This window comes from Canis lupus, chromosome 1 (assembly GCF_011100685.1).
Source record: "Canis lupus familiaris isolate Mischka breed German Shepherd chromosome 1, alternate assembly UU_Cfam_GSD_1.0, whole genome shotgun sequence".
Classification (NCBI taxonomy): Eukaryota; Metazoa; Chordata; class Mammalia; order Carnivora; family Canidae; genus Canis; species Canis lupus.
Genome location: NC_049222.1, coordinates 4,216,394 through 4,238,851, shown reverse-complemented (window position 1 = coordinate 4,238,851; position 22,458 = coordinate 4,216,394). Strand labels below are relative to the sequence as shown.

Sequence of the window (22,458 nt, the reverse complement as noted above, 5' to 3'; positions counted from 1 at the left end):
AGTCCTCCAGAGATTAGCATGTCCTGCCCAGGCCTCGGTTCCTCCATCTCTGAAGTGAAGGGGCAGGGATAGAAGCAGCTTTTGCTCTGCCCTGGGCCCTGCCCTGCGCTCCACCTGGGTCTCCTTCCTGCTCCTTCATCTATCAGTCACCAATCCCGGACTTCGCGTTTATACTCTGTTCCCTCGGAGCCCCCTACCCCGACTGGGTTCCTGCCACTTGAGGGGTCTTCCCCTCCTGCGCTGCTGGCAGTCCCCACCCACCTCTGTTCCCGGAGTCTGGCCCTGTTGTGCTCTGTCTTCCTTGCTGGTGTGAGGACAGCTTGGAATTGGAGCTGCCTTCCCTTTGCACCTCCACTGCCCAGCGTGGTGCCCAGCACACAGCAGACCCCGAGTACACTTTCAGTGAGTGACGGAGCGGATGGACAGCCAGCCAGCTGACGAATAAATGGATCATTCAGTCTTACCCATTCTTCTGCCAAGATCCCTCCTTCCTGGACACTGAGACAACAGTCCCTCAACGGAAGGGCCCGTAGAGCTCTTTGGTCTCCACAGAAGCCTTGGTCACCTTATGGCTCCAGGCTTAGCTCATCGCCAGAGTGTGAGTTCCTTAGTGAGCTTGTGCATCTTTGTATCAGAGATGACTTGTGACTAAATCACCAAATGGGGTGACTCAGAGTTACTAGCATATTGGAAGCATGCAGTTAGGGATGGGGAATGGAGGTGGGCTCCAGTGGGGTTCCTTCAGTGTATCACAAGCAGAATGAACCCAGGCAGGCTGGGTGGCTGAGGTGGCAGGTGAGGGACTGGGCACCCCTCACCCCCACCCTGGGGTGTCTCTTGAACATGCCCTGGATGTGGGAGTGTTTGCAGGGGAAGGGCCTCTGCACTTGAGTGTAGCAGTTCAAAACTTACAAGTCCTTCAGACCACCCTCTGTTTCCATTGTAGTCAGTCTTTTTGCATTCCCTTACTCTTACTGGCCATCTATTTTTTTTTCTTCTTTTTACTGGCAAAGCCCATTATTGTTAATTTATCTTTTTAATTTGAGAGACCATTATGGAGAATTAACTCCTATATTACTAAAAGTTTTTTCTTCTATGTGCAAGTGTTCATGTTATGTGGAAAATTTATAAAATACAGCTAAACAAACAAACCAAAAGGCATCATTCATGACTACCCAGATGTAGCTACTATGAACATCCTATCTAAAACTCTCTAGGATTTTTTGCCTCTACAGATATATATATATAAAATTTTTTTTAGCAGAAATGGGATAATGGTAGTATTTATCCACCATTTACTCACTAAATGGTGAATAGCTTTTTACACATTACTTTGTACATTTTCATGATGATTTCTTTTTTTTTTAATTTTTATTTATTTATGATAGGCACACAGTGAGAGAGAGAGAGGCAGAGACACAGGCAGAGGGAGAAGCAGGCTCCATGCACCGGGAGCCCGACGTGGGATTCGATCCCGGATCTCCAGGATCGCGCCCTGGGCCAAAGGCAGGCGCTAAACCGCTGCGCCACCCAGGGATCCCCATGATGATTTCTTTAATGAATTTTTTTTCTTTTGACTTGACATTGCTTGGTCAACCTTTGGTACCTATTGCAAACTTGTCCTCAAAATACATCAAGGTATCTTTTCATTTGCAGTGCATGGAGATGTTCATGCCTCTGAGCCATTGCCAACACAGGTATTTCTAGTCCTCTGCCAATCTAGTAGCTTTGAAATAGTATCCCCACATTGTTTTCATTTGCATATCTTGGGTTCCAAGTGAGGGTGAATGGTTTTCCATATATTTTTTTAGACAAATGTATTTATTAGAAAAAAATCCTTTTCAAATCAATTTTGCTCACCTTTGTTCAATTTTTCTATTGCTTTGTTTATTTTTTTATTGATTTCAAAAAGCTCTAATAAGGATGTTCAGTCCTCTTTCTAGTATCTCTATAGTAGCAAACCCTTTGGTTTGACATTAAAAATTAGTTTGTGGTGTTTTGTTTTGTTTGTTTTTTTTGTTTGTGGTGTTTTTGCCCTCTTCTATTACCTTTGGAGATTATGCAAGTGAGATATTTGTGTGTCTATATATATATAAAAACATATCTATATGATCTATATTATATATATATATAAGTTATGTATACAACCTGAACAGAGAAAAAGAAAATTTAAAATAGATGAAGCTTATTTGAAATCATATCCTCTAGAAATAACCAAAGTTGATATTTTGGTGTATATTCTTCTGGATCTTTTCCTATGCAAATATATACATATAAGTATTTTACATGTATTTTTACCAAAGTGATTTCTTCCTACATATTTTGTTTTATAGCTTTTTATCGCATAACATTTACCATGTGATACAGACCTGCTTTGTCATTTTCAGTGCTTGTATAGCATCCCATTTTATTGACATGCACAGTTTAATTTAGAAATCAACCATTATTGGAAATTTCGTTCTTGCTCAGTTTCACAGATGTAAACAACTGTGTAATTAATATCTCTGTATGTATATCTTGGCAATAGTATCATCATTTCCTTGATAAATTCCCCGAAGTAGAATTACTAGGTCAAAGGTTTTGGCTGTTTTAAATTATTTTGGTACATATACTGCCAACTGGCCTTCTGGGAAGGCTGTGTACATTTCCAGCCCCACCAGCACTATGTGTTTCCTTGGGTTATGGCATTTTTTTTGATGGACTGAGTTATTTTTATGTAGTTTAACTGGTCCTTTCCTGCATAGTTTCTGCCTTGAAGTAATGCTTAAAAGGCGTTTTCCAACCTTTAGGATTATGCAAATATTGTTTTATTGTCTTATGGTAATTTTATGATTTATTTTTTTATATTTAAATATTTGGTATATCTTTAATTTTGGCACATAGTGTGATGTGAGCATCCGACTTTATTATTTGTTTTCAAATAGCCAGTTTTCCTAGCCTTGTGTATTGAATGAAGTGTCCTCTCTACACAGAATTCTCCTGCAGATGCTCCTGCATTGTCTGCGGAGTTCTTGCATATATTTGGGGCTGTCTCTTCAGCTTTCCCCGTGATTTCCACGAATAGTCTGTTTAGCCCTGATTTGTACTCCCCCCCCCGTTTTAATTATTGTGGCCATCTACTGTATTTTGAAATAATCTAAGAGCTTTCTATCCACTCCCTGTACTCCTCCCTCTTCTTTTTTCAAAGAGTGTTTTTCTCTTTCAATTCTTTTGTAGTAGATGAACTTTAGAACCATTTTTGTCAGCTTAAAAAAATAATACTTCAGGTAGTGGGATGGGAATGATTTTCGATTTAGAAATTAACTCAGGAAAATAGCATCTTTGTGTTTGTAGTTTCCCATTCTAAAAATAAAAGTGATAAATTTTCAAATTTATTCAAGTATTCCTTTTTTTTTTTTGTACTCTTATGAAGGTTTGTGGATTTTTCACATGGACCCTTGATACTGTCTCTTGTCCTTAGACTGTCTCCTAGGCTGTTCATTTGTTTAGTTTGGGTTGCTGTTCTCATGAATGGAGCTCCTTTTCTGTTGTATTGTAAGTGGGTATTATTGGGTATTGGAAAGCTGTTGGTTTTCGATAACTTTCTAGCCAGCTTTGTATGTTAGCACGTGCTGTTGTTTACCTTTGCATACAGTAGACCCATCCTAGATCTTAGTACTTTTTTATTGCTACCTTCTCTTGTGGTTTTTTATTTTAGAACAAAACAAAACAAAACACAGTAGCTCGTCAACACTGATAAGTTGATGGAGAATTTTTGGATTTTTTAAAGTCAAATATCAGTTGAGAAGGATGTCTTCAAGCATCTTCTGCACATAAATCACTGAGGATGAGAACGACCCGGGTGGTGTCGGTACGGGAAGCAGGGAGCAGAGATTTCCCTCGGCTGGTGGAGAGGCAGGCAGATAGTGGGACTATTTAGCCTGAAAAGGAAACCATCTTCATGTCTGTGAAGGCTGGCTATTTGAAAAGTGAAATCTTTTCAGAGTGAATTGGCAGGAAAAGGGGCTTAAACATGGTGAAATGGCGAGAAGGACTGTATTTGAATACAGTCCACCGCCCCCTGGAATAGGGAGTTAGGAAGGGAGGGAGAGGACCTGATTTTTAAAAACTGTGTTAATAATAATGAAATCTTTCTGATTCACTCACAGTCTTCGGTTTTAGGGATGGGCTTTGGCACATAGCTTCCAAATGTGCCACTTTGTAACATACAGATTTTTTTCAGTGTTATCTGGTGACAGTGAATAAATCTTTAAAAACTTACAAAATCACAGGGGTTTGCATTTGTGGTGTTTGTTTTTTTTTTTGTTGCTCATGCCTAATTCCTGCTGAATATCCTCAAAATCCTTTAGTGCCTGGGCCTGGGGGAACATCTGCTGAAATATTTATGCTTTTTGGGTAATCTCTCATGGTCATCTGTAACCTAATATAAAACACTTTTTCTTTTTTCATGATTCTCCTTGGTTTTAAGATGAAAATTAAATCTGGGTGTGTTATAGTCTGTAGTATAATTTAGAATGCACAGTTGTGTATTTGTTTAGTTTTTATAGTATGTTACATGTCCCTCCCTGTCACCTTGTCTCACCCCTACCTGTGGAAAGGGAATGCTCGCTGCTATGTGGGACTCCAGGAGGGTTTAATATGATCATATTATAAGTAAAGCTTTGAGACATTCATAACATATATGTGTATCATGTTTGAAACAGTAAAACTTTACTTATCTAGAAACCAATTAATTGCCATCTTTATTTTTCTGGGACAGAGTGAAGAATCAGAGGGTATAAAAGGACATCAGGCATCACAAGCCCATGTACCAAATTCATATATGTATTAATAGACAATATCTCTAGATCCTCACTCACCATTTAAATTTTATTTTTTTGTTACACACGGTTCTAATAGTCATGAATATCTGTTCTTCTAGGCCACCACAAATTAACAGTAGCAAATTGGAAGTTGAGAAGGCACACAGATAACAGTGAGAGGACCTAATAGTAAGGGAGAAAAAAAGGAGGGGGGAAACAAAACAAAACCCAAAACTGTTGTAAAAGAATGAGTTCATGAAAAACACAGCATTGCAGGCCACTTATTGGAAATGGAATCCTTCTCTGCCCCTTTGTGGTCATTACTGATTGTTCACAATTGTTATATGTCATTGTCAGAACAATTTTAATTGCGTACAATGTACTTTAAGTAATGTGGCAAAAGCAGGTCCATTTTATGTAGATTTTCTAGTGCTTGAATATTTTTTATAAAATTCTGCTGTAAAGAGTAAACCTTCAACTATCCAGAAAGCCCTGCTTCCCCAAATAAGTCCTAAATACTTGTGGTTTTCAGTCAACAATGTATTTTAAACCATTGATAGGATAAATTTTTTATGTATTTTTTGGAAACACTTTTGAGTATAATTTGACAATGGTTAAGTCTGCTTTCTACATCTGTTTTAATGTATATATATATTTTTAAGTCGAATTGGCTGGAAACTATTTGGTTCTGTTCTTCTGACATGCCTATTTCCTTTCTTCCTCTCCCACCATCTGGGATGCTCTCTGATAGCTCCTTGGGAAGAGGGGGGCACCACTGTGTTGTTTTGGCACATGTGGGTCTGGCTGCACCCACATCTGCCCGTTCAGCCCATTCACCTCGTTTGTCATTTGTACTCTTAGTAGAGGTGGAGGTGAGGTGCTGGGTGTATGGCCCGAAAGAATTGGAGACAGTACTACCAAGATGTGGGAGTTTAACCACCAGGGTACCTTTAGCTCCCTTGGAAAAAATAAAACTGAATATAGGTAACATGCTATTTACACGTACATGTAACTTTTTTATTTTAGCCCATCTTTTTTCTTTCCTTTTTTCTGACATTGCTGGGGATACAGTATAAGCCAACTGCCCCTTCTTAAAAGGTAGAAATGAAATCTGACCTATGATACAGTATATAAAAATGATCTCAGGAAAATGCGACTTGCATTTTTTTGGTACCTATGTAAGGTCTAGTTTTTAACATTTCTAAGAAATAACTTTTCATTGAAAATAGCTGCCTGAGTTGCTCGATTGCTACTCAATGCAGTGGAACAGTTGCAGCGATCCTGCACTTACAAACACAGAAGTACCAAGTAGGCCGCCTTTTGTGTATCTTGCTTCTTGTGCTCAGGAGGAGACAGAGCTAATGAAGCAAAATAACATTTGAACTTCTGTCCTAGAAGAATGTCACAAGAACTATTTATTGCTCACTAAAGAAATTAAATTACTTAATGAAGGTGAATTATTAACTTAATTTATTAGGAATTTAATTTGGGAGCTATTTTCATAGGGATATTGGCCAAGGCATGAGCGATAACACTTTAATGCATAAAGACACTCAAATGACTTTAAATAGGCAACTAAGTGTATTTCAATAGAAACTGATATGTCTATGTTTCAAGTAATAGCAATCCCTCAAAAAAGACCTATTGTCAATATAACTAGGCAGTCGATAAGGAAGTATGATTCCTTGAAGGCAAATTCATTTTCAAAAGGTGTGTTGCTGATCATTGATAGGCATTGCGACATTACTATCTGTGAGGTTCCAGTTCTCGAACAATTGCAGAGCTGTTTCTCCTTGTGGCGTAGCTGTGCATTGGTCATATTGAGTCATTAAAGAGCAGAAATCAGACCAACTGATGTGTCTCAGGGTCTGGTCATAGCAGACAGGCTGGGTCCCAGAGACATCTGAACCATGGAACCTGTAGTAGGTCATGTGTCTGTGCGGTGATTCCAGATGCCAAATCAGATCTGCTTTTCTGGCCTCAAAATAAGGTGTGTTGTTGCTTTTACTAGATTGTTTCTACCTTCTCCTTTTAAAAATACAGATTTTTAAACCTGTGTGTGAATTAATGATTAGGATGAATTCCAGAACTGGTCACTTAAGGACAGTTTGCTGGAATCTTCTAGAAACATCACCCTGTATTCATTGTTTTTGTGATTTGTGAATTAGGTGGGAGAATTATGAGGAAAAAAATAAACATCTCATTCTCTAAGTAAACTGGTTGGTTTTTTTCTTTGAAATTTTTAGTGATTTTAGTAATTTCCATGGTTATATGCAGTATGAGATCTTTCTATAATTTCTAAAGCAGCACATCAAATGTAGGTAGAGAAAGCCACCAACAGTGCACATTTTCACCTACCCCTTTTCCACATACAAACAGAGCCAGTGAGGTCAGAAGAGTCATTTTTATGCTCGAAATTAAGACTTTTGCTTTATGTTGGAGCTGTGGCATTTCAGATGAAGTAATTTACTTATGACAGACTCACGGTGAGTTGCTGTTCTTCTAAAAATATCTAGATAACTTTATTTTACTGCCTATTTATCAGAAAATAGTGGTGATGTGTATTTATTGCCTCAGAGATGTATATGAAGTACCCGCTTACATCTGCATCCCTGATGAAAGGACCCAAACTGTTCTTTGTGGCAGTTTTCAAAGATTCAGTTAAACCACGTGACGAAATTGGCTTCAATCGGGAGATCATTAATGAACTAATCCCCTTCATTGACGGATCACTCAAGACCCCAAAGAGCATGTGATTTCTTGTGTTCTGCAGTAATGCATTTGAAACATTTACCAAAACTCTTAATGCACATAGAGACTGCTAAACTATCTGTAAGTAATGGACCATTTTTATTGCTGCTCTAAACCATGCTTCTCATCATGTGCCAAAAAGAAGCACACAGTTGAGTTGATGTTTGAGGATCTTGACTAGGAGTAAGCACAGGAAGTGAGAGTGCAGCAAGTGCTTCCTATGAGAAAATGTTTTTAAGGTTATTGGTTGAGGATGTTTAGTAAGTTACTCATCTAGGAAATTGTTCATTTAAAAAACTTGGTCTTACATTGCTTTCAAAGCTCTGTGTTAGCAGGAAAAAAGGGCTGGTATCTATAAGTAAAGGAATGAAAGTCTTTGCTTTTGATTCTGGACAATTTCTGTCTGATTTGGCGTCTCTATTGTAGAAAGAGGAATCCCAGAGCACCCCCAATCCTTGGTCAGACCTATATTCTCCATTCCTTAACTTCAAGGATTCAAACAACACACCTAATTTCAGTTGCTTTCTGCATGTTCCTTTGATCACAAATACTCACCTACCTCCTGAGACACGCTGTTGGCCTCAGTTTCTTTCTCTGTAAAATGATGGAATCGTGAGGAGTAAGTAATTTAAGATAGCTGAGGTGCTCAGAACTGGATCTGGCACACAGTGCTGTTGGAAGTGCCGGCTGCTGTCATCATTAATGGGGTCATCTGGAGAAAGCAGTGCACGAGACATTATTATTAGTGCAGGAATAGAGGAGGTGTTCTCTGAGCACGTGGAGGCAGCTTGCCCCTACTCATAGGACCTGCTTGCTCTTTAACACAAATGCAACACAAGGTGTCTGCAGGCTGATCATGGTGTGAGAACACTAGCATGGTGGCCCCTCAGCTGTGCTCCTCCATGATCAAAACTCGAGATGAATTGTTAGGATGAATTGATGGAGTGTGTGTGGTACACACTGACATGGTTCTCTCTGTGAGCCCCGCTCCCCCACTGACACATATTTTGTGTTGAAATAGTATGTCCATGGTGGACTAGCTAGTATCTGATACCCATCGGCACTTCATTCCCTCCAGCTGTAAGGAACATGTGTGTTCTGCACACGTATAGTGGAGGCTAGGCTAAACTGTGATGTTTGGTATATCAGTGGTATTGAATGCATCTTCAGATTATGATATTTTCAATTTAGGATGGATTTATCAGGATGTAACCCCATTGTAAGACAAAGAAAGATCTGTATATTCCATCCTATTGTAAAAATGCTGCTAAACTGATTTTATGACCCATTAATGAATTATAGCTATCAGTTAGAAAAACGTTCTGGAGATTCCATTTAGGATTTCCCTTCTTATCTGGGCTCACAGTGAAATTCAGAAAGGATCACTGTGCTAGCAACTCTTAGATGGTGGTGATAATGGTAATGATGATGGTGATGCTGGTGATGATGATGGTCATGATAGTGATAATGGTGATGGTGATGATTGTGATAATAGTGATGATGATGCTGGTAATGATGGTGGTGTTGGTGATGATGGTGGTGATGGTGATAATGGTCATGGTGGTGATAATGATGGTGATGGGTGAAGATGATGGTGATGATGGAGATGATGGTGATGATTGTAATGATGGTGATGGATGAAGATGATGATAGTGGTGATGCTGGTGATGCTCGTGATAATGATTGTCGATAATAGTGATGATGATGGTGGTGATGGTGATAGTAATGATTGTGATAATGGTGGTGGTGATGGGTGAAGATGATGGTGATGGTGATGATGGTGGTGATGGGTGAAGATCATGGCCATGGTGATGATGATGGTCAGGGTGATGATGGTCATGGTGATGGTGGTGATAGTGGTAGTGATGGTGGTGATGGTCATGGTGACAGTAATGATGGTGATGAGGATGATACCAGTGTCAGTGATGATGTTAGTGTCAGCTACTGCTTATCCACATGGTCTTACCTTATTTTTTAAATTCTAAAACAGTACATGCTTATTTTAAGTAATAAAGATCTAAAAAAGAATTTGCATTCATAATAAAAATGGTTAAAAAGTTATTAATTTTTCCCCTTCTCTCCCTTTCTATCTCCCCTCCCACAAAGGTAACCCAGAAAGACAGCCTGGTTCTGTTTTCTTCACCTTTCTCTCTGCTCATACATATGTGTGAAAACATATGTACCACATGTGGGGTTATCTTTATTCTCTGAAAAGTAGAATCATTTTTGTACAGTTTGACTTTCTCACTTAAAAATAAGTCATGATCATCACTCAGAGAGACGTCTTGGTCTATTTTTAGGCTGTATATGTTTCGAGGTATGGCTGCCCCACATTTGTTCAGCTTTTACCTTATTGGTGGATGTTCAGGCTGTTTCTGGTTGTGGACCATCCCAAATCATGCTGCTGGATATTTACATATGACTTGTCCTCCAGTAGGCTATTGGGAGGCCAAAGGGTTTGTGTCATTTGAATTGTCAAATTGCTTTCCAGAAGGGTGTCATTAACATCTATTACTGAGTATGTGATGTCCCAGGCTTTTTGTGAGCCTCTTAGTATGCTTGTGCCACTCGGGCCTCACAAAACTCTGTGCTTTGTAGATAGTTTCTTGCTTGTTCATCCTGGTAGAGTCCATGTGTGGAGGAAGGCAAGAGTGCATGCGTGCATGAGCACAGACCTCAGAGGGCTCCTCCTGTGTCCCGGCCCGGCTTCTTAGCCTGTGCTTCTCATGTGTCCTTGGTGTTGCTCATTAGGGTTTGAATTTGCTTCAACCATAAACGTTCCTTATACCTTCTTGACAAGGTAAGGATTTCTTCTGCCCTTGCCTTTTCCCTAGTCGTGGGTCTGCCACTGGCACAGCACTTCCAGCAGTTTGTCGTGCATGAAAACGAGTTGAAGGTGTCCTTCTCACATCCTACTTTTCAGTTCTGCGAAGACAAAGGCTGCCTCTCCATCGCGCATCTCTGCAGTGAATAACCTGCTGCCAAATCACTGCAGCTCAGTAAATGGCTTTAGAATATGCAGAAGAGCGTGAGCAGAATCTCCGTGTCCATGCTGTGGACAGAGTCTTCTCTTCCTGCTGTTTTCTCACGCCCTACTGCTATGGCTACGGTGCCCACCCTCTGTCCTGAGATGGAGAGGCATAGGCCAGCTGCTGACTCTCCCTCGAGAAGGCTTTGCGGAGGAAATAGTAGGGTGGGATTGGCAGCACCCCTGCTTTTGGTGCGAGCTCTTGTGGGTGCTGACCGGTCTTGCCTCAGGGCTGCCATCATTTGGCATTGGCCTGAAACAGTGCACGTCGTTGGATGCCCAGGTACCGCACACCGCACACCAGCCTACAGCTATAATGCATGCATGTGCCCAGGGAAGCCTTAATTTCCCAAGTTGAAGGGACCCAGGGCAGATGGGCTTCAGGTAACCTCATAGTTTCATACTGACTATCTATCAAATGTAATTGACCAAAATCGCCCAGTCGATTGAAAGTGTGCTTCCTTCTCCCTGTTGCCAATCTCAGCCTGGGTCTGCAGTTTCCTCTCTCTCTCTGACCTCATTTTCCAGCTGTCCTCGAAAGATTCTTTCCTGGAGGTCCTTAGCCGCTGGGTTGCTAAGGTGATGGGTGTTGCAACCCAGTTTATATGAGAATTTGGGGTATAAAGGAGGTAGAGAACTGCATCTGACAGAATGGCTGTGCAGTTAACTAACAAGCCCCACATCTCTGTGGCTTCAGGTACCTGGGATGACTCTCCCATCCAGGCCCCACATCCGACTCTGCATAGGCAGCACGTTGTCCCCAGTCAGGCCCTCAGCTGAGGCACCACCACCACCTAGACCATTGCTGGTCGCGTGGCAGGTGTGTTGGGTGGCATGCACACTAGCTCTACAGACTCCCTGGAAGGGACACAGAATCGCCTCTGCTCGTATTTCCTCAGCCGCCTCTCATCTCAAGGAGGCAGGGGAGGATGGGTCTGCAGTGTGCTTGGAAAAGAGGGACCTGAGTATTGGCCAACAACTTGCCATGGGGTGGAGGGGCTGCCACATAGAAGGCAGGGGAGATAGAACAGGGCAGCAGATTCTACACCTGCAAGGAAGATACTAAGTCTCATAAGAGATGAGCTGACTAATTCTGCCAAAAGAGAAGTTCCAAAAACACTTTGATTGATGGCAGCATCATTGTAACAAATTTATGGCCTCCTGGGTGAATCCTTTGAAGGACCACAGTCATCTCTCTACAGAAAGATGTTTTATAAAGAATGGTTGGAATATTTGTTGGCTCATACTGGCGTCTTTAATACATGGCCTGACCCCCTGCACCCGTTCCCATAAACCCTGACACAGATAGACATCCGGGGATGAGGACACCTCTGCCACCAGCAGGAGGAGCTGCCCCAGCCGACAGGTACTTCCCCACCTCCCCCAGGGCTGGAAGTCCCATTGTGGCTCTCTTCAAGACTTCTGGTTCTTTCCACCTTGTTGAAAACATAATTTCTCATTTCGTAGTTACATAACATATTCACTTCTTAACTGTGACTGATAAGAGGAAATGATAGTGTCCTTCTAATAGCTGCAGCCTTTCAATGCTGTGGGATCTTTGCCTGAAACGAAAAGCCAGACTTACGGGGATTTAAAATCAAATGAGAGTTTGGATATGGGGGATCATATTAGTTTCCATAGAGGGTGATTTTACAGATCGGCTTAATAATTGTGTAATAAATAAGCAAATAAATGGCTACAGCTCACGTGGGATTTGGCCCCCATTTGAACCAGACCCTTGAGGGAAACTGGCTAGTGTCCTCCACAGGAGGGGAAGCTGTGCCTTGCATCACTTCAGGGTACAGGGGGGAGGATATGGTCCCGAGGAGATGGTGGCCTCCAATCCAGTCAAGAGACGCAACACTGGGCCTCTAAAGCTTTCGTGTTTTAGAACTTGCACTGGGTTCCCAAATCTCCCTGATTTCTCAGAAAGCATTTGTGTGGTTCCTGAAAGTTTATGGGAGATTCTGGTTACCATCTACACTCTCCTTTTGTTGTACTATTAAAAAAAAAAAATGGGCAGAGATGATGAAGTCAGGTAAGACTATTATATAGCATGATATTGAGTCAGATTAAATAAAATGCTTTTGTGTATTCTTTGATCCATTCAGCCAATCTTTATTGAGTCCCTCCTATATGCTAAGCACCATTGCAGGTGTTAAACAAGCTATGGCCCTACATGACATGGCACGATGTAACTTGTAGGGTTACGATAGAAACATAAATTGTCAAATTGCCTCTTGGCTAGGGCCATCTGGTACATCCAGTTGAGCTGGAGAGAGCTGGATTAGGCATTTATCTTGGCCTCGGAATTGACCCTGTTAGAAGAGAGCAAATGCAGCCTTCATATTCGGGTGGAAGCAAGGCCCTTCTCAGTTTCCAAGGGCCACACACTCCACAGCAGCCACGGCTCTGCTTACTCTGCTTTCTCTTGTCATCTCTCCTACCCTGCTCTGCCTTTGGAAGTCCTTTTAGGGCAGCTCAGTGTTTTATTTTTGAGAAGCTCCCCCCCTTTCCTCCTAGGAAGCAGAATCTCTTCCTTCCTGGAGTGGAAGGCACCGTTCCCTCCACTGCTTCGGCACACCACTGATCCACAGGGGCTCGATCACTTTCTTGCTCATCGTCTGTGCCCTGCGTGTTGCTTCTGCTGGCCCCCAAAAGACTCGAAGAACATTTTCAGGCTGGAATGGGTTTTATTTTTATTTTTATTTTTTTTAAAGATTCCATTTATTCATGAGAGACACAGAGACAGAGGCAGAGACATAGGCAGAGAAAGAAGCAGGCTCCATGTAGGGAGCCCGATGTGGGACCCGATCCCGAGACTCCAGGATCATGCCCTGGGCCGAAGGCAGACACTCAACCTCTGAGCCACCCAGGCGTCCCATGGAATGGGTTTTAAGGATCATCTGTTATACCCCTACCTTTCTCATAGATTAGGAGATGGAGACTTGGGGTAGCTTGTGGATACTGTTCAAGGTTTCCCAGTGATACCAGCTGTAGAAAGAATATGAGAGTTCAGTTTTCTGATTGCCAGTCCAGTGCCTTTTATGTGACACCATGCGACCTCCATAATCAATTCATTTATACTTGAGAAAGCTCCATACTGTTCGGTGTGCAAGTTCATTAAATATCTGAGTAAATATGTACCTTGCAGTCATATCTTAAAAAAAAATAAAGAGCACGAAGTCATTTGTCAGCAATATCATTTATCATTATCATTATCAAAGTAAGATTACTTCCGTGTCACAATCAGATTTGTCTTTTATCACTTTGACTTAAGATGCTTTTCTGAGGGCTAGCAGGTGCTGGGACGGAGAAGGGGAGGGCCCACCATGAATGTTTCCATTCATGTTACTGGCTTTTTCACCCTCAACCCCTGCTGTTCTTTCTTGAACTCTTAGATACACAGTTCTGTTTTGTGTTAAATACCCCATAAATAAGTTATCAATAGTCAATATCTTCTTCTGACACCTTGTTGTGTATTTTACAAGTCCTTTTTCTTGCAAGCAAATGTTAGCATTTCTAACTCTTAATACAATGGAATAAATTGAAATAGGTATTTATCCATTGAGGACATGGTTTGCTGGAGTTATGGGCCAAGAAACAGTAACTGTGTTCAATATGTCTATGATTCTTGTTTGCATCTTGGCAACTAACCACAGAGATTGTGTTTTCTTTTTTTCTTTTTTTTTTTGTTGGTTGTGGTGTTTGTATCCATTTTCATATAGATACAGTAATTCAGTGTGAAGGAAAATCAGTGTTTTACCGAGCTGATTTGCATATGCATGTCAGATCTAGCTATGCCGTTTTTATGGCATTGAGGAAAACAAAATGACCTTTTACCAAGTTTTTGATTCTGGAAAATTCTGTGTTTTGAGTTTGGAGGGGAGGGGCTGCAGAGGAAAGGGAAGAAGCAATTGTTGATTTATATCGTAATGCCAGCAACAGTCAGGAACCTAAGATGCTTTTCAGCTATAATTGTATCTTTGCTCAAGGCTACTTTAGTTATACTACATTAAATTCCATTGTCAGTCAACTCTAGATTTCAAGGAGCTTATGCTGGGAACTGACCATACAATGGTCACAACCACCCTTTGTGTTTCTTCTCTTGTTGCAAAAATGCCGTGCTATTTTACACACTGATGATACTACATCGTGAGGATACATAATATCACTCATCGATAAGATTATGGTACAGAAATCAGAAATATGTGTCAGAACTGATCTAGCTCGCTATCCTCTTAAAGTCATTGGCTTTCATTGCAATTATTTTTCAAAAAGGAATCGAAAATAAAATGTCATTGTGAATAGCATATATCTGAAACGGATAGTTTACCCTTAACAGGAATAGTAAAATACACTACAGAAGCTTTCAGCTGGCTTCTATCAAAATAATTATCTTAGCAATTATCTCTGCCATTCAGTTAACTTTTACATGCGGATGGTGTTTCTGCGTCTTTGTGTTCATCAGCCTCGCGCTTAGAGTTCTCCCAGGAACTATTATACTGACAGATTCTATTTTATTATTAGTATTATTTTATTTTTCAGTACGGGGGTGGGGAGAAAGAGAAAGGGCTATTTGAAAGGAATTGCACTGGGATAGGTAGGCAGGTAGCATGTGGCTGCCTGCACTGGGGGTGCTCTGGGTAGGGTCTCTAGGGGCGCTGGGACCAGCCAGCCTTGGAAGCAAAGCCTTGCAGAGACGCTGGACCTTAGAAGTCAGTCGGAATCAGTTCACGAGGATGTGCATCCTGAAGCATCTTTTAAAAGCCTTTTATTCCCCAACTGTCCTCACAGTCCACTTTTTTGGCGTTTTTTGAAATTGAGGGGCAGCTGTTCTCAGCCACAGACTCTTCCATTCAATCACACTGCAGTTAAAGATGGATGGGCCCAGCAGAGTCAATGTCTACTTGCTCTTCTTCCTTACTTTTTCTGGAGATTTGAGCCCATAAGAGGTGTTATGAAAAGCGGTTTTGTTTGCTTAAGTGAACACATTAAATTGCTTCTGTTTTAAAACATTTTTCATTTAACAGAGCAGTTTTCAGACTGTGATCCCATTTGTACAAACCTTGGACTATGGTTGGAAAAAGGTTTGGAAAGAAGCCTGCTTTGACCTCTACCTCCTTCCTGCGACATCTGTGATTTTTAAGGCAGAATTGTTTTGAAAGAGAAATGTATCTCTCAGTGGGGTAACTTTCTGGCAGTTCACTCACCGCTGAGGTGGGACCCCTTTGGCTCGTCTTGCGTGTGTACTTGAGTGAGTAGAAACACTTTAAGAAAAGTAAACTCCATGCTTTCCTACTGTCATATTTGATTTGAGCTGTGCTCTGATGGTTGTTTGAAGCTAGCATGAAATGCAGTGCCTGCCTGACCCATTTTTGCAGCCCATTATCATAATTTCACTGTCGTATGGCCACTGAGTTAATGTACTTACAAATGACAGAGAAAGTGTGTTACATGACCTTAGGGTTTTCAAAAATTAAATGACGTGGTAGGTCGTATTTCAAAGAATAGCTAAGGAGAATGGTTTTCTTTCCTGCATAAAGTGTCACTACGCATAGCAACAGGATATTGTATTTCTTTTTTATTACACAAAAATGTGAAGCTTTTAAACTCCTAGATTCCCCACATAAAATTTAATATTGGGGTAGGGAATGAAATATCCAGTGGATAAATCTGCTTCCCACCCCACCCCCAACCCACCCATCTCATCCCCTCTTCCTCTCTGGAGAAAGTGCCTTCAAAACTTAGAGATGTAGAAATACTTCAAAATTCTTGTCTGATGATGAATTTCGTATTTCCTACCCTACACAAAGCCGTGAATTCCCAACCCGAAGGGCAGTGGAGTACTTAAACATTTACTAAAGTATGCTTTGTTAGGGTGCCTAACTGTGGCTTATTGTTTTTTTTTTTCTTATGTGCTTTAGGAATTACTTTTCATTTTTGAAAGTATTGTATTTTTTTTTTAATAGATTTCCATCTTTTCAGTTTGAGGTTAAATGAGATCTTGAGGAACTTTTAATCAAAGCATGTGATACTGGTGTTTTATCCGTGCACAGAGCCCTGTGCCGCCCACACTCTGTGGTGTCCTGAACTCACAGGGCAGAGCATGCCCCCCGCTATGTGTGATTGATGCTGTCCATCGCAGAAGGGGTGGCAAGGGGATGATCGGCATGATCCATACTCAGGGCATTAGGAGATGTCGGACAGACCACAAACGTGCAATCCCATGGTAGGGCCTCACCCTGTCCTCAATTAACTGTGAGGGTCAAGTCTCTCCTCTGTTCTAGAATTCTCTTTCCAAGTAAGACTAGCATATGCCAAGCGGTAGCTCTTTGAAGGAGCCCTCGGGACTTGAAAAGCCATCGACTGACTTAGAGATCATACACAACTGGGCCTCCATGCAACAGTCAGGATTTAAGAGTCCTTTTGCAAGCCGTTCACGTGAGCCAGACATGGGGCCTGTGTAACAGGGAGGCAGCTTTGTGGTGTCGAGCTGCAGACCCACCTTCACTGGGATTTTAGTGAACAGAGACCTAATTCGTCTGTGGAAAGAATAGTAATTATCACTGTCCTCCAGGAGAACACTGAATGATAGGAGAAACAAGTCTCAGGCTTATATTCTGTTGAAACATAAGGATGTCCTTTGAAAGCCAAAAAGTGGGACGAAAATTGCGCAGTTTAGATTTTCTTTTGGCTCCTATCTGCAGACTGCAATTGATGGCACTTGAGTCAAGAAGTATAGTCGCGGGCGCCTATCGATCACCTGCAGGACTTGTGCCCTGAGTCTGGGAAGGACTGCTGCGTGTCTGCTCAGTGCAATGTGGAGCCTTACAAATGTCAGATCTGGTTAAGCCCCTGGCAGTGTTGACATAAAGAATATTATTTAAAGTTACTAAAATTTGATGAAGCTTCTAAATTTAATCTGCACTGCATTGTGCACTAGAATTAAATTGCAGGGGAAAAAGATGTGGTTGCAATGTGTGTTCCAAAATGACTTGTCATAATTAATTTTTGTTTTTAACCAAACAAATTAGAACACTTACAAATTTTTCTGATGTAGCCAGAAAGTTTTTATTTTTGGTGTGGATTTGGCGGCTCTGAAAATTGCTTCATTCCCTTGACTTCAGTGGACACAAATTGCATAGTTCTTTTTTTTTTTTTCTTAAAATGGATGTACACCATGAATACAGAAATATTAAGATGTTTTCCCTGGGAGGAGACCTCGTTTTACATTGCGGTTCTGCCCACAGCCCTCCACAGGCCCATCCGGAGCTGCCTTCTCCTCGTCTTGAATAAATGATGTCAACAGAAGATGCAAGTTCATGCCACATTTCAGACACATGGGATGGGCAGAGGGACAAGGAGCCTTGGCCTCAGGCCCACCCTGCAGGGGCCAGGCTGACTTTGGAGGTGCAGGTGGAGCACCAGGCAGAGGTAGGAGGGCTGCTCTGGCTTCCAGAATGCAGACAATGGCAGGGCTTCGGTGTGGGCCCTGCAGCCCAGATGGGCTCAGGCTTCCTGTGTCTGCATTAGGGGGAAGGCTGCAGGCGGGAGAAGAGAGAGGAATGAAGGAGGAGCGAGGCACCTCCCCTGAGGGCACACTAGCACACGCGGGGGAGTGTAGCCCCCTTAGGGATGCTATTGCCCCTTAGTAGGGAGAGGAAGCTGGGCAAAGACATGTTGCAAGTGGGCACTCACTTCCTAAAGGTGGCCTCTTGTATGCATACTCAGTTCTGACGTGGGCTGGAGCAGAAGAAAGATGGGGAACATTTTTGCACATGTGGAAATGCATAAAATTGGGCATTCTGCAACAATAACAGCGCCACATCCTGCGTGACATTGTCCCTCGCCTTACAGACCCAGGGGAGGCAGGGCTACACCTTCCGGCTGTAACTTCCAGATGAATCTCAGGGACAAGGTTAGAACCCCTCCCCCCAGTGCGGGTTTCCTTAAGGAGCAGTGGGGATGAAGGGGCTTATTAGTACCATAAATCGCCTCTCCTGCCAGTCAAACATGGAGCAATGCACGACATGATACTGGCCATTTCAGTGCTGGAATATAAATCACTGAAGATTAAATTATTAGATAATTTGGAAACTTAACAGTTTGCATTTTGCACTTCCAATTGTTTTGCTGACTTGCACTTTTCTTGGCTGTCCGGGATTTTATTAACCGTCTTTAAGACATCTATCACCTCCTTCCTCTTCATTTTCCAATGGGCAAATTTTCCCAGGAAGGAGAGTTGTTGCAGTGGTGATGCCTTGCAGTCGCTGCTCCAAAAAGATTGCTGTATTTTCATTGACATGCAGTGCATTACCATAATTGGCTTTTCTACATGATAGGAGAGAGGAAATAATAATGTCATTTTATTTACAGCCAGAGTGTCGCTTTATGAGACTTCTCCAAGTTTCTGCCATGCTGTGTAGGTCAAATGACATCTTTTGATCTGTTCTGTCCAAAGACATCAAAGCTGAGTGGCATGTAATGGAGACCTAGTGACAAACCAAATCTAGAAAAGAAATAAGACTGCCAGTTTCCCATTAAACAGCCTGCTAAACAGCACAGCTTCCCCGTGTCGGCTGCGAAACCACTCTGACCACCTAAATCAGGAGAATGAAAGGAAGCTGAATTGGACATTAGTACTGCAAATGACTGCAGTGATTGTCATGACCGCCCTCCCCCCGAGCCCCCTCCCCACCCAAAAATCAGCAAGCAAACCATGCGAGTCACAGTGGGGCTGCTCTGCGCCCATTCGTTTCTCTCCTGCCACTTGCTGGTTTTCTGATCTGGTTTATTTAGGTTTGACATCAGCCAAATGGTGTAGCAGGACATCTCTGACAGATATTCTTACTGATTTAACGGGAGGCACCACTCAGGAAAGATGGATCTTCTGAGACAGGATTTCGGAGCGCTGCTTTGCCCCTTTCCCACCCGTTCTCTTTTCCTTTATGATCCCTGGTTTAGAGTGTTGCTCCCATGCACAGCCGAATCCGTTAGGGCCGCCGGAACTTTTGAGGAAGTGTGAGTGACGCAGGGGGAGGCCCGGTGTCTACTGCCACACACGGCGGGGGTACCGGCTTTGTGTTTTTGCAGGACTTTTAAACAGGCATTTTATATAAGAGGTTGAGAAACGAGGTGGTTTCTGGATCCAAACAGTGAGGTTCACCATCCCAAGTGATGGGGCTGCCTGGAAATTTATGCCATTTGTATGAACAGAGCAGCATCCTCACTGCATCCCTCTGCATCCCCTGGATTTGGGTTAAACACAGTGTCTGCTCCTTCTTAATTGCTCACCCCAGCTGGTCACTATCGCACAGAGGTTTGCACCAGGCTCCATGTGAGCTGCCAGAAGCCCAGGTCTGCCAGGATGCGGTCACAGGCTCAAGGAGACCCGGCCCAGCAGGAGGGCAGCTCACTAGGCCTGGGATGACCTGTGCCCAGATGGGAGGGTCCGACAGGGCTGGCAGGCGGCCACACAGAACCCATTCTGCAGTGTAGGGAGGCCCTGGGGTGGGCGGGGAGGACACTTGCTGGAAGGAGCCTGGGTGGGCGTGGTTGGAAACAGATTTTTTTTTTTATTCTCCCCCTTTTTTGATAATGGTAAAATGCACACAGCGTGTGACTTACCACCTTTGTTCAGTGGTGTCTACACTGTTGTGCAACCACCTCAACCATCCATCTCCAGAATGTTTGCACCTTCTCAAACTGAAACCATTCCCCAGCGAACACTAAGCCTCCCGGCTCTCCCCTCTCCCCAGCCCCTGGCTGCCCGTGCTGCTTCCTGCCTCTGTGATGAGCCTGGGTCAGCTGGAGACGGGTCCCGGTGGGGCTCTGCGGCCGTCCCGCGGGTGGCAGGCCCCGGGACGGCTGTGCCCTTAGCCTGTCATGGCTGATGCAGATGAACACAACTTCCAGGCAGAGCTGCCCAGGAGCCGTTTTGCTGACCTTCATGTAGATAAAGATCTGATTTTACAAACAGCATATTCTGAAGACAGGATTCATTTTAAACTCATGCCACTTACAGTTCCCGATAGAAACGGTTCCGTGTGCGGTAGGATGGGCGCGTGTCGGAGCCTCGCCCTGACACCAGCTGCCCGTAGCCTGCTGCCTATGCACTCTGGGGCAGCTCATGGAACCCCTGTGCCTCAGTGTCCCCACGCGCAAGTGGATCATAATAGTGGGCTTTCTACTTACTTTCCTAGAGAGCCTAACACAGTTAATAAATGCAGAGCACTTAAGATAGTGTCTGGTCTGGAGAAAGGGTTCAACAAATACTACCTGTTATTAGTCAAGAATATTTTAATCCAAAGCATATTGCTGGTTGAGCAGATATTCCCTGGGTTTGTAATGTTTACCCAAGAACGAGCAAGTTATTTCTTTCAAAATCAGAGTATATTATGAATCCTCCCAAATAAATGCATTTCTAGCGTGCTGAAAAAAGTCATCCTCTCAATCTAGGTGGATCATCCTCTCAGAATACATTTTATTCCTGTTTGGGACCAGATTTCAGTGTTTTCATAGAAAAATGCTTCTGGTGATCACGGTGGGCTCTCACCCCTTCTGCAGAGAACATGTTCACGTGAGCGTACCTTTTTCTTTTCAGGCTACCATCGTGGGTGTTTGAGCACTGGTGGCGGTCAACACCTTTTTTTTGGCATTGCTAATTTCTGCTGTCTAATCCCCTCCCGTAGGGTTGTTAAGATGTGATGTGCTTTCTTTCTCCCTCTGAATATTGTCGTTCCCTTTTCTTGGCTTAATGATTTTAACGTGCGCAGCATTTCTTTCCAAGTGGTTTTGTCCCCAGAACCAATGGAGACAGAGAGGGAGAGAGAAACCCGGCAATGATGAAGTTGGGAGTTGAGTTTCCTTTAGCTGCTCTTAGTGAGAAAGGCTGTTCCTGTGGGAACAGTTGGAAGAGAATTTGTTTTGTCTTTTATGCTCCACCAATGAATCTTTTATTTTAAAACCTTTGCCTAGAAATTGTCAAAACTTGCACATTCTCCAGGAATCCTACCTGCAGCCACGGCACCTAGGGATGGGGCCACTGAGTAGACTCAAGACGCTACACTTGGCCTTCACAAGAGACCAGAGAGCAAATGGCCTTAGACTGAGTAGCAATTGCTGCTTTTGTCCAATTTCTGAAAGGGAAAAGTAATAACTAGTTTAAGGGCCCTGAGTCCCATCCCCTCCCCCCCCAATTATGTGGGGCATCCTTCCAGCCTCTGCTTCGGATCTCAGGGAGAAACAATGCAAAGGATGCGCCAGGCTCATACCTAGATGGGGACTCCAGAGCCTCTTCCGTCTTTTTAGCCAGGAGACTGTGTCTCCAGCTCCGCTTAAGGATGCAATCTCCAGCTCCGCTTAAGGATGCAAATGAAGAGTGAAATCCATGCACCTGCCGAATTCACTTCTCCGGGTGCCCCAGGCATCCCGGGCCTGCAGTGTGCCTGCGCCCCATCCCTGGTGTGCTCAATAATGCAGCAGGATTTTGCTCCACCAAAGTGTCACCTGTCTAGGTGAGTTGTGCCACTGTCTATGTGAAGTGACAGCCATCTTTGAGTACCAGCGTCTTTAACTGACTTCTCTTTCATCATTCACGTTGGAAAGGTAACATTTTCGACAAGGTTGTTTCCTCTCCCCATCCTGTTTCTCCCCATCTCCTCCCTCTCCTGTACCCCTCCCCACTCTGAGTGCACCTGATCAAAACATCATCCCTGACAAAGGTTTGCCTTTTCCAAATTAAATGAGCCCAACTAGCCTGGGAATTTTCATGAAGAAAGCAAGTGCAATGCTGATGTGCAAAGTTAATGAATCTGGTAACCGAACATTATTGGGCCTGGATGAGATGATCTAGCCCCGTTCATCTCCTCACAC

At 43.0% G+C, this 22,458-nt stretch overlaps 1 protein-coding gene across 2 annotated transcripts in view; it reads left to right on the top strand.

Annotated features, from left to right (window-relative positions):
* The window catches only part of TSHZ1 (teashirt zinc finger homeobox 1), a 77,904-nt gene that overhangs the window by 38,103 nt on the left and 17,343 nt on the right, over nucleotides 1–22,458 (top strand). The gene's annotated exons all lie outside the window — the stretch shown is intronic.